The sequence below is a fragment of the Oratosquilla oratoria genome, chromosome 18 (assembly GCF_046742065.1).
Source record: "Oratosquilla oratoria isolate Oo_2021 chromosome 18, ASM4674206v1, whole genome shotgun sequence".
Taxonomy (NCBI): Eukaryota; Metazoa; Arthropoda; class Malacostraca; order Stomatopoda; family Squillidae; genus Oratosquilla; species Oratosquilla oratoria.
Window position 1 is genome coordinate 28,395,853 of NC_134794.1, and position 5,000 is coordinate 28,400,852.

At 32.2% G+C, this 5,000-nt stretch overlaps 1 pseudogene; it reads left to right on the forward strand.

Moving 5' to 3' along the window:
* LOC143034820 (uncharacterized) overlaps window positions 1–5,000 on the forward strand; it is a 24,143-nt pseudogene that overhangs the window by 12,400 nt on the left and 6,743 nt on the right.

Here is a 5,000-nt window from a genome sequence, read left to right on the forward strand (position 1 = left end):
TTAAATCCTTCTCTGTCGATGTTGTTCTTGTATGCGGCGATAAGTGCAGCATCCACAGTTATACACATTTTCTACTAAAATCCCTCGTGTAGAATTTCTGCGTTGTTCCAATCAGGTAGATGTCCACATTTGTCCAGGTGACGAACCAGGGAGTTAGATGTTCTATGAGCCCTGAGATCGTTTTTGTGCTCATTCAAGCGTTTATTGAACCCTCGACCTGACTCACCGAAATAAGATGTTGGACAACCGTTGCATGGAATACGGTAAATGACACTGAGATTATTACGCATATTATTATGTTTCTTAAATATTTTTCCTATTTTATTGGAAGATATTTTTTGCTATATTTATTCCACCTTTTAACAAATAATCATCAATAGCTATGGTGTTTATAGAATTAGGGACAGAAATAAAATGAGACTTATCCTTTCCCGGGTCCGGGGACGTTTGAAGCCATCGTAGATCTTCTTGGCTTTCCTCGTTGTCCTGGTGATCAAACCTCCGGGGTATTTCAGCTTTCTAAAGGTATTCTTGATGTAAGTAAGTTCATCCTCTAGGAATTCTTCACTGCAGATACGAAAAGCTCTGAGAAAGAAACCTATTAGAACACCCGTTTTAACACGTCTGCTGTGTGCTGAAAAATAATGGACAAAGTCGTCCCTATTGGTGGGTTTCCTGTACACCGAGAAACTTACCTGTTGAGAACCTCTGTGTATCAACGTGTCTAAAAATGGTAAATTACACTCTTTTTCTAGTTCAACTGTGAATTGGATGTCTTTATTCACAGCGTTGAGTCTTCTCAACTTATTTTCTATATTAGTTCTTTTTGGCATCACCACGATTATGTCATCCACGTACCTTAACCAAGTGGTACCTCTTCCCATGATGTTGATGTATTTGTCTATTTCTAATACTTCCATGAATAAACATGCCATGACAGCAGATAATGGACTCCCCATTGCGAGACCTCTAATCTGTTTAAATTCAATGTTACTTACATCAAGAATACCTTTAGGAAGCTGAAATACCCCGGAGGTTTGATCACCAGGACAACGAGGAAAGCCAAGAAGATCTACGATGGCTCAAACGTCCGGACCCCGGAAAAGGATAAGTCTCATTTTATTTCTGTCCCTAATTCTATAAACACCATAGCTATTGATGATTATTTGTTAAAAGGTGGAATAAATATAGCAAAAGTATCTTCCAATAAAATAGGAAAAATATTTAAGAAACATAATATGCGTAATAATCTCAGTGTCATTTACCGTATTCCATGCAACGGTTGTCCATCATCTTATTTCGGTGAGTCAGGTCGAGGGTTCAATAAACGCTTGAATGAGCACAAAAACGATCTCAGGGCTCATAGAACATCTAACTCCCTGGTTCGTCACCTGGACAAATGTGGACATCTACCTGATTGGAACAACGCAGAAATTCTACACGAGGGATTTGAGAAGAAAATGAGAAAAAAAGTGGAAGCTGCACATATCGCCGCCAACAAGAACACAACGACAGAGACGGATTTAAATGCCTTCGAAAGCAGCAAGTGTCCTAATAATTAATCGTTAGCCAAAGGGAAAACATGACGTCCACATACCTTGGCGGGTTCCCTCTCACTACGAATATATAGATTGTGATCCGTCTGTAATGCTGTAGTCCTCTGAAGAAGACCAAGTTGGTCGCAACGTTAGGACATTAAACTCTATTCCTAACACATCTTCGTTTGCCCTTCCCCACCCACATTCTCTCTCATTTGTCTGAAATAATCTTAAATTATATATATATATATACATATACGTACATTGGTGTATTTTGGGAGCAGGTTCTCTTTTAAACATGTTTGATTGAATACGACAGCATTCTGGGAGTTGTTAATTTTCGTTCGTATGTTTTCTATTTTTATATTTATATTCTTCCCTTGGATAGGGTGGGCATAAAGCAATTCCTTATAATTCTCCATTTTATTACACGACGTATACGAATATGTATGTATGTATGTATGTATGTATATATATATATATATATATATATATATATATATATATATATATATATATATTACACATACAGACATATATATATATATATATATATATATGTGTGTGTGTGTGTGTCTGTATATAGATATATATATATATACATTGCATACATATATACTGTATATACATATATGAATATTACATATATATATTTATATATATATATATATACAGTATATATATATATATAAATATATATATATATATATATATAAATATATATAATATATATTACATACATACATATATATATATAAATATATACACTGTATATATCATATACATATATATATATATATGTATACATATATATATATATATGTATATATATATATATGTATACATATATATGTATATATATAATATATATATATATATGTATACATATATGTATATATATATATATATATATATATATATATATATATATATATATAAAGCCGTCGGACGGTATTCATAGCTCTGGTTGGCAATTTTGCAGAGAATAAAAACGTAACTTCTCTTTGATCAAATTACATGGAAATCACACATTTTAAAGAAAATACGTCATATAATACAACCATATGCTAATTTTTTATTTACAATCGTGCATTTTAGCAAAAATTGCTCTTGTTCGAGTTTGGTCTGCTATTAATGAGTCGGACGATATTCGTAGCTGTGGTCGGTAAGTTTGCAGAGGATAAAAACGTAACTTCTTGTTTATCAAATTACATGAAAATCACACATTTTAAAGAAAATAGTTCAAATAATGCAATCGTATGCTATTTTTTAATATAGAATTGTGCATTTCTTCAAAAACCGTCCTTGTTCGAGTTTGGTCGGCTATGAGTGAGTCGGACGGTATTCATAGCTGTTGTCGGGAATTTTGCAGAGGATAAAAACGTAACTTTCCTGTGATCAAATTGCATGGAAATCACACATTTTAAAGAAAATAGAGCAAATAATGCAACTATATGCTAACTTTTTATATAAAATTGTGCATTTCAGCAGAAACCGTTCTTGTTCGAGTTTGGTCAACTATGAGCAAATCGGTCGGCAATTTTGCAGAAAATGTAGAGGATAATAACGTAACTTCTCTTTGATCAAATTACATGGAAATCATACATTTTAAAGAAATTAGGTCAAATAATGCAACCATATGCTAATTTTCTATATAAAATTAGTGCATTTCAGCAAAAAAAAAAAAAAAAAAAAAAAAACAGTCCTCAACACTCCTCGCCACTTATTCTCGCTAACCGTTCGCACATCCTAGTCGAGATATATATATATATATATATATATATATATATATATATATATGTATAATACATATATATATATAAATATATGTATATATATATAAATATGTATATATATATATATGTTTTATATATATATGTATATATATATATACATATATATGTATATATGTATATATATACATATATATATATTTGTTTATATGTATACATATATATATATATATGTATATACATATATGTATATATGTATATATATGTAAATATATATATATATATATATATATATATATATACATATGAATAGTTTTAGATACTTGGGTGCAAATGTGGCAGGGAAAGGTGGAGTGAAAGTGGAGGTAGAATGTAGATTGAGAGAAGCAAGTAAATGCCTTGGTGGATTAAAGAGTGTAATGAGGAATAGACATTTGGGAATGGATGCTAAGAGGAGACTGTATGAAGGAGTGATTGTGCCAACAGCACTGTATGGGGCAGAAACATGGAACATAAGAGAAGAAGAGAGAAGGAGTTTGAATGTGTTTGAGATGAGGTGTCTGAGAAGTATGATGGGGGTTACTAGGCTAGATAGAGTGAGAAATGAGGAGGTGAGGAGGAGAACGGGGGTGGAAAGGGAGTTGGGAGATAGGGTTGATGAAAGAATATTAGGATGGTTTGGACACATGGAAAGAATGAGTGAAGAAAGACTAGTAAAAGAGGTGTGGAAGGCAGATGTGGAGGGAGTGAACATGAGGGGGCGTCCTAGGATGAGTGAGGTGGATGGATGGGGTGAAGGGGGCTTTGGGGAAGAGGGGAATGTCTGTTGAGGAAGGACGGGAGAGGACAGAAGACCGGGGTGAATGGAGAGTGGTTGTATATGAATGATGTTGTGATAGCATGAGGTGGAATGGGCGGGTGGATGGGGGGTGAGGTAGTATGTGTGAGCAAAATTTGACGCAGCCCGAAGGGATTTCTCCCCGTCCTCTCATTTTATGCAATGTGGGGACGGAGAGGGGGGGTCGCCGATTTAATGAAGCGGCCTTGCTGTGGATGTGCTGTGTCTTGCGACACTGCTTCTGACCCAGGGCAGTGGGCAAGGTGCAGGGATGACCCCGTCATTCAGGAGGTGCTAAGATAAGAGGGAGGGTGGAGGGGTGTGTAGTGTATTCAGGGATGGAATGGGTGGGAATGATTTTATGCCTTTTTCTTTTTGGCTACCCCCTCTTGTAAGGGGTAAAAAGCCTTGGTATATGTATGTATGTACATATATATATATATATATATATATATATATATATATGTATATATATAAATATATATATATATGTATATATGTATTTATATATATATGTATATATATATATATTTCTGTGTGTGTGTATATATACAAATATATATATATATATATACTGTATATATATATGTATATATATACATATATATATATATATATATATATATATATTGATATACATATGTGTATGTGTATGTATATGTATAATATATATGCATATCATATTTATATACATATTATATATATATATATAATGTATATATATGTACATATATATATAATATATATATATATAATGTATATATATACATATATATATATATATACATATGTATAATGTATATATATATATATATATATATATATGTGTATAATATATATATATATATAATACATATATATATGTATAATATATATATTGTAATACATATA